The sequence below is a fragment of the Paramisgurnus dabryanus genome, chromosome 19 (assembly GCF_030506205.2).
Source record: "Paramisgurnus dabryanus chromosome 19, PD_genome_1.1, whole genome shotgun sequence".
Classification (NCBI taxonomy): Eukaryota; Metazoa; Chordata; class Actinopteri; order Cypriniformes; family Cobitidae; genus Paramisgurnus; species Paramisgurnus dabryanus.
In genome coordinates, this window is record NC_133355.1 from 17,898,504 (window position 1) to 17,911,680 (window position 13,177).

Below are 13,177 nucleotides of genomic sequence, written 5' to 3' on the forward strand. Positions count from 1 at the left end.
ACATTCATACACCGACGGCAGTGTCAGCCATGCAAGGCGCCAGCCAGCTCGTCGGGAGCAGCTGGGGTTAGGTGTCTTGCTCAAGGACACCTCGACACTTGGTCCGGTGGAGCCAGGGATTGAACCACCAACCTTCCGGTTTGTAGACAACCTACATGAACCACTAGGCCACTGTCGCCCCCAAGTTACATGAACTACTAGGCCATTTTTGCCCGTAAGTTACATGAAAGGGCCTTCAGGCTCCAGCTATTTTACTGTAGTCTTACATATTACTGAATTTTCTGTTAAATTTTCTGTTAAAGTCAGTATCTATAACAAAATGAGGTAGTCATGCCTTTTAAGCGGGTGTGGACCCCTATTTTTAGAGTGTTCGGCAAGACATTATAGTAAGGGTCATTTATATAAATATACATAAACTTAAATCTGTCTTACAGTTTCTTGCTTTCTCTCATTTGTTTCTGTTGTTCTTTCTGTATATTTGCTCACCAGAGCATTGCAGTAGTGATTTATGGCCCTAGAGGAATAGGTCAGCATGTTTAGACTGGCTTTATTTACTCAGGTAGCCATTAAGATCACTTCAACCCCTTTAATAAAATGAAAATTATATTGCAGGGAAAATTTGTTGTAATTGTCATATTTTATCAGCATTTCACAAGGGATAAACCACAGGCTGCTGGGCTTCATACACAAACAAAATATCTGAATGGATCCTAAGTGTACAAAGGAAGGAGAGAGAGAGAGAGAGAGAGAGAGAGAGAGAGAGAGAGAGAGAGAGAGAGAGAGAGAGAGAGAGAGAGAGAGAGAGAGAGAGAGAGAGAATATGAGAGAGGAACAGAGCACTGCATCACAGGCAGGATAAAAGGCAAGGTGAAAATGTGGCATTTTTGTAATGCCTCATGATTTTCCACTAGGAGGCAATTTTTCATTTTCACATTTAGTCACAACCCACCACCTGCCCCAAATTCTGACATTTTTAAATTAAAAGAAAGAGGACCAAATTATAGGTCAGAAAAAAGAGCTGCAGGAAATGAGCAAAACAAGGAGGAAAGCGCAGGTAAAATTGTAAGTAAAAATGGGAACAGATGTAAGATGAAACTACTTGGTCACATAATTTCAAGTTGCTGTGCTGTTTCTAAAAGCTGGTGTATCATGTAAGAGCTTAATAATACAGTCTTTGCAGATGTGTGTGTATGAGGGGAGGTGTGAGGAGTGAAAGTAAATATGGTTTAATACGTTTATGCATTTGGCAAAGACTTTTACAAAGCGACTTTTAGTGCATTCAAGTTACACATTTTATCACAGTTTTTTCACTGGGATCAAACCATTGCCTTTTTTTAGTCTTTATTCTTTTCAATTTTATTCTTGATAACAAAGACATAAATACTGTGGGGGACATGAGGAAGCATGTCACCTTCAGCACCATGGAGAGTACCATCAGTGCCACCCAGAGATGTTCAGGACCAAGGATAGCTCCCCCAACACAGGTGTGCAGATGAAGTCACCGAGTGCATTAACATGCACAAAACAAGCGTATATCTTTCAAAAATCATGCATTTGCATGCAAATCAATGAACTGGATATGCGTAAAACTCTGTTTACACAGGATTTGGAGATTTGTCAAGTCTCTCGCAGGCATTGATGTCAACGCCTATAGTCCCCCTTCATTCAAAAAGCCAGCATGAAATGCGACAGAAGCTATACTGCTGTATCTCTTCTAATGTCTGCAAAACCTGTAAATGTAACACAAGTTTTGAAATTCACAGTTTCAACTGCTGTCACTGTGATCCTTATCTTTTACATACAGAGACATGCGCACATGAATAAAACCATGAGAAAGCCGTTTACATGCAATGCGAAATCGGGGTAATGGGCAGAAATCTGTGTCACTCAGATTTGTTTTATCTGTTTATAACCTTGTTTAAGACTGTGCATGTAAACGCACTTAGTGAGCTTCCTCATTGATCAGGACACAGGCCATTGTTAGTTCGTTTACAAAAAAAATAATAATTCTGCCATCATTTGCTCACACACATGTCATTGTAAACCTGTGTGTTGTTGTTTATGTGCAAATAATCGACCTCTTGTCCATAATTATACAGTAGTTTATTGTGACCACATCTGTGAAGCTCTAAAAACACCATGAAGCAGTCCATATGATTTGTGGTATATTAACATACTATCTTCCTAATCCATATGATAGCTTTATGTCAGAAACTGATTTAAATTTCAGTCATTATTTATTGATAATCGTTCATTCCAGTGAGCTGTTAAATCACTGAACCATTGCTCCTGGACCAAGTCAGTGAGTCTTGTCACCCATCAGACCGATCTGATTGGGTTAACAGCTCAGTGGAGGGGAAGATTTTTGTTTGTACTTCCAAAGCTTGATGGACATCACATTGAAATGTTGTTATATGGACGAAAAGAGTGCCCAGTTTCCTGTTTCTTGTTAAATTTGTGAATAACAGTATGAAGGTTTAAAACAACATGGGTGTGTTTAAATAATGCCAGCTGTGGTAATCTTAGAGTGAACTATATGCATTTAACTCTAGAACATAAACATAAGTAGGCAATGAGTAAAACATGCCTAAAAGGTCTGCTGCCTAGCATTGTGTGTGGGAAGCGATGTCCTCAATTCACTCGATTGATTTTAACTGTAGAAGCCATTGTTCAGGGTTGAATTTTTAAAGGAAGAACTAATACAGCCATTTATAAAATTCACATGGCAGACATTTCAAATTAAACAGAGAAAGGGAGAATGATCAAACTGTCAATTAAGAAAACAACTGTATTTATGTTCTTTCCATCAGTCAATTAATCAGTGCTTTGTGTTCACAGCCTCTGTTCTTCTCCCTGGCACAAAACGCAAGCAAACTGAATAGTCAAGGCCAGGGAGAAATCTCTCTTTTCACGCTCCAGAAGGTTCGGCTGCTCACATCAACTGTGCTTATTGTGAACCCAAAACAAGACATCTCTTAAGTCATTTACATATTAACAAAAATATCACAGATGCCACAGATCTTTGCTGTCACAGTCAAATTACAAATAAAGTCACAAAGAATTGTGTTATTTTTAATTCATTCATGCTGTTCATTTGGCCTCTTTCAAAAGAAGAGGTCACTGCTGTTGGATCACTAGCTGTGTTAGTTTTGTGAACTGCATGTCAGTTTTACACCTATTGGTGAAGCTACACGCTTAAATACTCATTTACACACCTGCTTGCGGAGAGTTGTGCCATTTAGTTGTGGTATTCAATGCTTGTTTAACCTAAGATGACATCTTTCAAACCACCAGAGCAAAATATGGACGGTCTGCTGTGATTCAAGATTTAGGAATTGAACACCTGTTACTGGAATCTGCTGCAAATCCAACTGCAAATGCATAGACTGAGTTTAGATTTTGATAAACAAAAATAGCAAATACAGTTTGTGCCACTTCATTAACATTGATTTATATCAGTTACGCCAACACTGGGTGATGCTCTGTGCCAAATATTGATTTAGTGCTATCACAAAAAATAGTTGTACAGTACATAGCCATGTACTTTACGTGGGTATTTGAACAATTTAAATCTGATGTGATAACTGAAACTGTAGAAATTTTAATATGGCTTTATAGGATCCATTTGGAGTGCTTTAAAAGTTCTTTACACTGTCATAAAAAAATTGTCAAAATATATACCCCATCTGTCACTGGGGCAGTACCCTTTAAAAAGGTACTAAATTAAAATGTACCATTAGGTACTGATATGTATACATTTGGTTTCAATATGATTCAAAAATGCACTCTTTAATACAAATATGTACCTCCGAAGTACTACTACTGTTTAGGTACAAATCTGTACTTTTTGAAAGGGTACAACCCCAGTCACAGCTAGGGTACTTATTTTGACATTTTTTTTTCTGAGAGTGTATAAACCTAAAGAACTTCGATATACTTCAAGTGAATTCTCATCCCTTCCCAGATAGCAAGTCACCATTGGCAATTGAAACAATGTAAAAAAATCATTGATTTGTCTATGTTAATCCCATTGATTCAATATCACATTTGCACCCTTCATTAGTAGTGAAAAAATGTTGAAATTTCAACAAACCACCATTATGGTGATCAGAGTTTGCTTTAGTTGGGCCCTTGAAGTTTTCTTTGGCTGTTGAAGCAGTGTTGTAAAATACATCTGCTATTTCAAAGAAAACTCAGATCTAATGTGATCAAGTAATTTAAGTGTTTTAAATATTTATTGTGTGTGTGCGCAATGTTAATGATGTGTAAAAAAAAATGGATGATATTTGTGTTGGTTTGAAGCAGTGTCATTTTCAGAATTATAAAAACACAATTGGAAGGTAAATTACTGAATCAATCTCTGACATCCTAAATCAGTCTATGAAACTCATCAATGGTGACAAACATCAAAAGAAAGCTTCATGGTGCATGTTGAGCATTGCAGTTAATCTTTTTATCTGAATTAGTTTGATGATTGTCACCATTGTTGAGATTTGTAGGATAAGTAATTATGTTTGCATGTGTCAATATTTTTTTTCTGTTTACCTTGACACAGTGCATTTACAAACCAGAACAATTATAACTCATAAATTGATCAACATCATCATATAAAGCAGTTTAATTGTATCTCATTTTGACGTCTTTATAAAAAGCAACCAATTTCAACTCAACTTTGAAACACCTCTTTCTTTTCCAATGCACATGTGTTTCTGCTTAAACACATACAAAAAGAAACTGAAAAAGAAAGATTTAAATTAATGTAAGTCAAAGGCTTACCTAAAGCAAACACTGATCACCATAATGATAGTTTATTAAAATGTCAAAGTTTTTCAATATTAATTGAGGGTGCAGACCTGATACACAAAACAAAAATACTGTATCTTATCCATGCACTGGGTAGTATGTTTTGAGGCAACCTGCATCATTATATTTGTATGCAAAAAGATGACCATCCCTACCCAGACAACAAGAAAACACTTCTGCAACACCTAAACTTAAATGTATTATAGCCTACTATAAGTGTAATGTTCTGATTTAAAAATAAAACAAAACTAAAGTAAGGAAATGTGACATCTGCTTAATAAAGGCAATCTTCCAGTTATTTAAGTTATTAGTGTAAGGTCTCTGAACTTGTAAGGCCTTACACATCAGGTGTTGACAGATCCAGAGCAAATAATTCTCAATAATTGAGATAATTGAGTCTTACAAGGCAGGGGATGGTTAAAAAAGCAACTGCTATAGTAGCAATTGTCTTGACAAAGTTCTGGATAACCAAGAAAAATCAAATAGAGAACCGCTTGGAAATCTGTCAGAAGGGCAAAACAAGACCCCCATATCGGAAGGCCCACAGGAAGATATAGCTGTCAGCGGTGCTTTGGTCCACTGTGCAGCATTGCTTGCAAAAACATCACAGGATGATCACAAGGAAACAGTACACCGCAGTCCCATCACAACATTCATAGTCTAGTTATTCAACAACACTTCTGTTTCACACATTTTATGTATTAATTTCGGTGTCGATATTAACAAGTTAGAGCACACGCTGTGGACATTAGCAGCATGGTGGCACCAGGCCTATTTCTGCTGTTTGTAGTGCACTAAACTCAGCAGGAAATACAGTGAAAGTGCACTGTAAACCGGTTTAATCAACAAAATCTATTGGAACACAGGCTGTCATGAAGAAACATAACTACTTATCTGTTGTTTAAATATGACGATTGCTAGAATTTCACACATTTGTCTATCGTCTGACTCAAGTTCAGACAATTCAAGCAGTTTAAAGCAACACCTTGGGGGCTGGTGAATATTGTTTGCATGTAAATGTAATACTTCTACTCATGTAAATGTTATTTAATCATTTTTTCATGGTGAAAGTATATAAGTTTAAGTTTTCAATAACCCACTCTCAAAAACGATTTTATAATTTATGACCACTATCAAAGGAATTACTCAATGTGTTAACAAAGAAATCACTTTATTTTCTTTGGAAAGCCTGCTAGGTCTGCTAGGCAGAATGTATGCACTTAGTGTAAAAGAACTATACAAGCCTGCAATAGTAATTACAGTATGCTTACATCCTTATGCAGAATGAGTGCAAAAGACTTTAGATAAGCCAGAGGCATTTTAGAGCCAAATGCTATGACCTGATGTAGTACAAATTAAACTCTTTGGCTACAATCACCAAAGGTATGTTTGAAGAAAAATGAAAAGCATATGAAGAAAAGAACACCTTGCTGACTCTTGGACATGGGCAAAACAAATGAAAGGAAACAGGAATGTTCAAACTTTGAACTATATGGGGTGGTTTCCCGGACAGGGCTTATCCTAGGACCTAGTCCCAAACTAAAATAATTTTTTTAGCTGCCTTAATTTTAAAACATCTTGCACTGACATGCTGTATCTTGACATATATCAAGTGCAATTGTATGGTCTCAAACTACTTAAATAGCCTAAAATAACTAAGACATAGTCCTGGATTCATCTAAAACCTGACCAGAAAACTGCCCCTGTAAGAACAAACAGGCAAGGCGGGACTTTAAGACACCATCCCGTTGGTCGAAATCGCATACCTTGAAAGTATGTACTAAATTAGATGAAGTACTGTACCTACTCATCAACCAATACAGTTTTTCTCAGCCGCTTGGAGCATTTCTCGAATCATTATTAAAATTAGCAAACCAATAACTGCATTTCTCAGAAGAAGTGTAACTTGTTCAAAATCCTTAGTTCTTCTCTCAAAAGTAAATGTTTATGTCAGTGAACATGTCAGTCCCATCAGAATAGCAATTCAGTTCACCATTTACAAAAATCTACAAAAAATAAATAATGGAACAAACAGATTACTGTATGACAAAAGCTCAACCATTCTGTATGTCATGACTTATGTTAACTAATTTCTAAATGTTTTGAGGTACAGATGGTTTAAGCAGTAACAAAAACTGGCTTCATAGAACAAACGTAACTTCCGGTAATCTTCCACAAAGAAGCAATAACAACAGTCCTATAGAGATAAACACCAAGTAGATTATCTTAGATTGAATCATTGCTAAATCGTTTAAAAACTACACTAAGTTTACATTACAGTGTAGAATGTGTACTATATAATGTATACAATGTTAACTACGGATCGGCTACCAAACATCCCTTCACATAGCGCTGCTCTATGATCACCTCTCCATTCGTCTTAAGGAAAACAAAACATTTGTTTTTTTTCCGACAAGGTTTTTGTTCCAGAGTTCAGATTAGCCACATATCAGACCATTAAACAAAGAAAGACCGGAAGTTAAATTCCGTCCACATGCATCAGATAAAATCATAAGACTATTCCACAGAAACCATTAATGCATTTGATGAAAATAACAAAAGCAATTGAAAAGGTAGAAAAAAGCAGACAATTGTACACAATCAACTGCATGACTGTATCAAAACATTAGCAATTTGTCCATTCAATAAAAATGTGCATATGTTGAGCTTGAACAAAATGTTTCATTATTTTCAAAATTATTTCTGATCTGAGAAATGTTCCAAAGCAACTGAAAAAAAAAAAAAAATGGAAGTAGGCGACTTTTATCGTTAAATTAACAAAATAAATAAAACACCCAATTAAAATTGGACATTACTCAGATCTTTGGATAGCCTAAGCCTTACAATGTACAATTTCAGTTTGAAAATACTGAGTATTAAAGAACATTTTGTGCTGACTTTTGCACCACAAACTTTGCTCACAAACATAAAAGGCAGTATCATTCCACATCAAAGTGCTGAGTTTTGTAACGTGCAAAGTGCTGCTTCAATGTTTTTAATGCTTCATCGCATTGCATCTCTTTGAAGGCCAGTGTACCATTATTCAAAAAATACTCATGATAAATTTAGACCACAAGTAGTACCATGACGAAACAACATTTACCACAGCTTGGTGTTCAGTTTGTTTGTTCCCTCACTCGAGTCTCTTTAAGACAACGCTTGCAGAGAAGAAGCCAAAAACCACACTGTAAAAAACATATTGTGAAATTCACAGTAATTAACTGGCAGCAATTGACAAGTAACTTACTTTAGAAAAAGCACAGTAAGTTACTTGTCAATTGCTGCCAGTTAACTACTGTGTTTTTTTTCTATAGTAAGTTACTTGTCAATTGCTGCCAGTTAAATACTGTGATTTTGCCGTACTGTAAGTTACTTGTCAATGGCTGCCAGTTAACTACTGTGATTTTTCCGTACAGTAAGTTACTTGTCAATTGCTGCCAGTTAACTACTGTGATTTTTCCGTACAGTAAGTTACTTGTCAATTGCTGCCAGTTAACTACTGTGATTTTTCCGTACAGTAAGTTACTTGTCAATTGCTGCCAGTTAACTACTGTGATTTTTCCGTACAGAAAGTTACTTGTCAATGGCTGCCAGTTAAATACTGTGATTTCTTTTCCACAGTAAGTTACTTGTCAATGGCTGCCAGTTAACTACTGTGATTTCTTTTCTACAGTAAATTACTATTGTCAATGGCTGCCAGGTAACTACTGTGATTTTTTTCCACAGTAATTTACTGGCAGTCATTGACAAGTAACTAAGCAGAGATTATATGTTTTTAATATATAGTTCATTGTGGTTTTCCCTACAGCATTTGATTGGTTAGTTATTTTCTGTAAACATTCATCAATGTTAAAATAAAGTTGTAACGGCCAGCCTTAAAGGTTGAGTTACAAATATTAAAAAACTCAAGACTGTTAAAAGAAGGAAATACAAAAAACAAATCAAAAACAATATAAAAGTCCAAGCGTGTTAAAAGTCCAAATGTGCAAAGTTTCCACTGTGTATATAAAATCCAAGAAAGTGATATCCAAATTCCATAAAACGTAACTGGACAGGTAAGCCCAAATACACAAACTCCACAACCCAGCAACCGCTTGTTTTAGCTATAGTGTCAGCTAACCATGTGCTCCTGCTCCTTCCTTTTATACAAAGTTCCATGTCATGTGACCCCTCACATGACAGGCAGACGAGGCAAAATAAAAGACATACACACATAAAATAGCAAAAGGATAAAATGGCTAAGAAAACACGTAAAACTAATTTAAACTTAAATATACATAAGTCACAATATAATGAGTGGTAAAACATATATCTTGTGTGATCATGTCACAACGTTAATGATCTAATTTAAATATGCTAAATTACAAAACAATACAATACGTTTTCTGATTTGAGGGAAAATGCTACTATTTCACAGATATGTACTAAATTAAAAAATTTTTTACAGTCAAATACATTCAATAAATGCATGCTAACATTTGTAAAATAACATTTTAATTTGGATGAAAAAGTATGAATTCCCAAAAAATGTATCTTAAAACATCTTAAACTTTTGTTACAATCTAAAAATATCTAAATATAATTCAGTACAATCTGTAAATAAAACAAAATCATTAATTATAAATCAAAAGTACACTTCAAGTAAACTGTTAAAGTTTCCTCCAATTTTTATTAAACACAATATTACTGTGAAGTATAATAACTGAAATGCAATACAAATTTATGTCTACAATATTTTCACTCCAAAGTAAATAGTTCTAGTGCACAACACAACCATTGATTCTAAAAATGATTCTAAATTCAGAATCCTAATTTTACAGTGTATAAGTAACATTAAAATATGCCCAAAAAGGTCAGTGAAACCATACCACAACAGACAATGTTAAGAGATTGAAAAGCTGTTTTCATTTAAATTACTAGTAATCTACTGGATCCTACAGTATGAATAAACATATTTACAAGATTTACTAAAAGTTAGAATTTATGTTTTAATTCTATTCAACATGTTTAAACACATTATTGTTTAATTTACATTAAACGTGCCTGTATTGACATTTAAGTACGAAATAATATCAGCTTTGAGTGGACTAGTTATCAGATGTTTAAGTGAATCACCAAAACATGACTCCAAACAATGGACCTTTTCCTATAAATTATGTGTCATATATGTGAACAAAGTTATTTATTAAGTTATTTATACACACTTCACTTTGATGAAACTGTGCAATTTTATTTCCTGTGTGCAGGTTTAGCCACTGGTAAAACATGACTGCTCTCCATTCAGAGGGCTTATGTGTTTTCATGTCTCACCAGCATATGGCCAAGATGATTTCAGTGTAATACTGTTTAAAGTATCTATTAGCCTACCATGTGAATTTTCTCTAAAATTAAATATTTTAGCAGCAAAAGAAGTCACAGAAGAAGAAGCTAAGCAAGTTAACCCACAAACGAAGAAGAAACAGCAACTTGTTGTGTATAATTTGAGAAGACCAGTAATGATGGAAGTAAATAAACATCGACTTTTGATGCAATTTGAGTTAAATCACTCCTCAACTTGGCTCATTTTTGTTTTCACCGTCACAAACGGAAATACCTATGACACAGTTTTTTTTACCTGACGGGAGGGGTTCTGGTGGACCAATCTGACGCGCTGTAGATAGACGCGCGTCAGTAGATCTGATGCGCTGTTAAAAATTTTGTGAGGTGCGCGTCAGGCTACGCAGAGCTATGCACAGGCTACGGACCTATGCACGACTATAAATCGCCCTTTAAACTGACATACTGGGTTCATCCCAATTCAGGGGCTGTGGCCTTCCAAGGCCGTATCTGAAGGCAAATGACATCACCGGGCTGTGACGAAGGCTGTCACAATTCGAAGGCTCATTCATATAAAAGCCTCTTACTGTGGCCTTTTCCCCACTGATTCCGAGTTAGGGCTGTAACGCTATAGCTTGTCCTATTATAAAGACCTGCCTGATTATGCATCAAAAATCATAATCATTCAAAATAAAACAAAATCATTCAAAATCATTCAAAATATTCTTTATTATCATGAAAATACCTGAAACTATTTGAAGAACAGCAATATAAATATTCTTGTAGACATTTCCTGGAACAGCGTTTGCAATGCTAGCCTACTTCTTCTGTGGCACAAAGTTAGTTTCTGCATGAGAGCGCCCCCTGGCTTTTGGATGTGGCGGCATTTCACCGTAATTCATGCAAATTCATTAATTGAGAAAACGCGCATTTGCACGATAAATCGTTACGGCCCTACCGAGGATCCATAGATGTATCCTTCACAGCCTTGGCTATCCGAAAATTCAATATGAAGTCTGGGTATTTTGAAATAAACATTCAAAACTGTAGTTAAATAAAATTGTATATTTTGCTAATTAAAGGTCCTTGTGTCTGTTTTACTATTATAAATGATGTTTTAGTGATGTAAATTAATATTATTGCTGCAATGTTGTGTGTTGCATTTTGCTTTTGTATATTTCTAAGGTTGGTGAATTTTACATACTGTTGGATAGTTTAATCTGCATCAATGTGTTATATTTTCTAAAGTATACAAAGAACAATTCCCGCACACCATCTGCTTGCTGAAAAAATGTATTTAATGAAAGTTGCGTTGCAACGTTTCGATCAACTGATCTTCATCAGGCAACTGATGAAGATCATGTTGCTCTTCATGTTGCCTGATGAAGATCAGTTGATCGAAACGTTGCAACACAACTTTCATTAAATACATTTTTTCAGCAAGCAGATAGTGTGCGGGAATTGTTCTTTGTATATTTTGAGACTTTTTGTCGTCTTATCCTACGCACCCATCTATTGACTTCAGGTGTGCGACGCTAATTTGTTTGAATATTTTCTAAAGTAAAATAAAAAAATCTGCCACCATATTTATTTTTAAAAGTCTGATAGGTCTCAGCTTTTGTGTCCCAGTGACAAGCGTAGTGGGCGGGAAAAGCAAGTGATGCCCCCGTAGGCTAGACCGTCTCATTTCATTTCACTCCGTGGCGTTTAGAGGCTGCTGCCTTCAAATATTGAGCCTTGCCTTCAAAGTCCGCGGCCTTAAAAGGATCCAGACCCTGAATTGGGATGCACCCTTAGTTTGTTCAAACTAAACCAGTGCTCACACAGCAGTCATTGGCCAGTTTACTGAATGACAGTCATATTAACCAATTATACTCAAAGCAACATGACGAGTCAGCCAATACAATTTGGTAACACTTTTTTTCGATAGTCCACTTTAGACATTTTACTAATTATAAGTAACTTTGCAACTATTTATCCTACCAATCTTTACCGTATTAGTAGACTGTCTGCTTAATATCTATTCACACTTTATTGTGATGATATTGTGATAAGTATCTTTGCAGGTGCATGTCAACTTATTCCACTAACCCTAACCTCTTCCCTAACCCTAACAGTCTACTAATACTCTAAGGACAGTTAGACAGTTAGTTGAGATATAGTTGCAAATTAGTGAAAGTTGGTTCACATAGTTGAAAACTTATTTATAGTTGTATAAGTATTAAGTGTAACCTACAATTTATTTCAGTGTGGTAGCATATTTAATGGAATGTTGTGTGTACCATATTGTAGACAAAACAATAATCATAGTGACTTTCTCCTTTAAAGAAATAGAAAATAAATCTAATTTGTCATTACTAGCATAATACTCAAATATAATATAATAAATATACTTTAAAAAGGAATTCCCAATAAAGATTATTGAAGAAATAATTTTCTTCAGTTTATTTTGAGTATCCTGAATAAGATTAGACATCAGCATGTTGCTAACAAAAATTGTTGTTGACTGGACTTAAATACATTTACTGTAAAATGTGCTGTAACACATCATGAAGTTTGATTTCTCAGAGTTTTTAAAAATAAAAGTCAATCGGGTTTAAATGTCAGGAGTTCCTGTCGGGATGAAAGTAACACTTGTTACTCTTCTCCTACTGCCAATACTGTTGCATTATGTTGAAAATGTATATTTTTTTATTTGATTTAATTTTATTGTGTTCAAACTGTTAAAAATGTTTTTTTTCAACAATTCAAGTTTGTACTGTCGGGTTGCTTTAGAAACATTTGATGAAACCAAAATTTAACCGAAAATACACATAAACAAGATCATAGTCATGTTTATTTACTAAAAACAAGTGTAACACAAAAATCTATCTTGTTCTGTTCTGCTTTTGAGCCACCTATGTGTTACTTTCGTCCCTGCTGACAGAGTCTAAGGCCATTTTGTTTCCAAAATTTCACCTGGAATTCATAGTCCACACTTGAGTTACTGATCACAGCAAAAATATATCTGTCTAAAACTTTATCTTTTAAAATTAAGTTTTTCTGAAAAATTGTACTT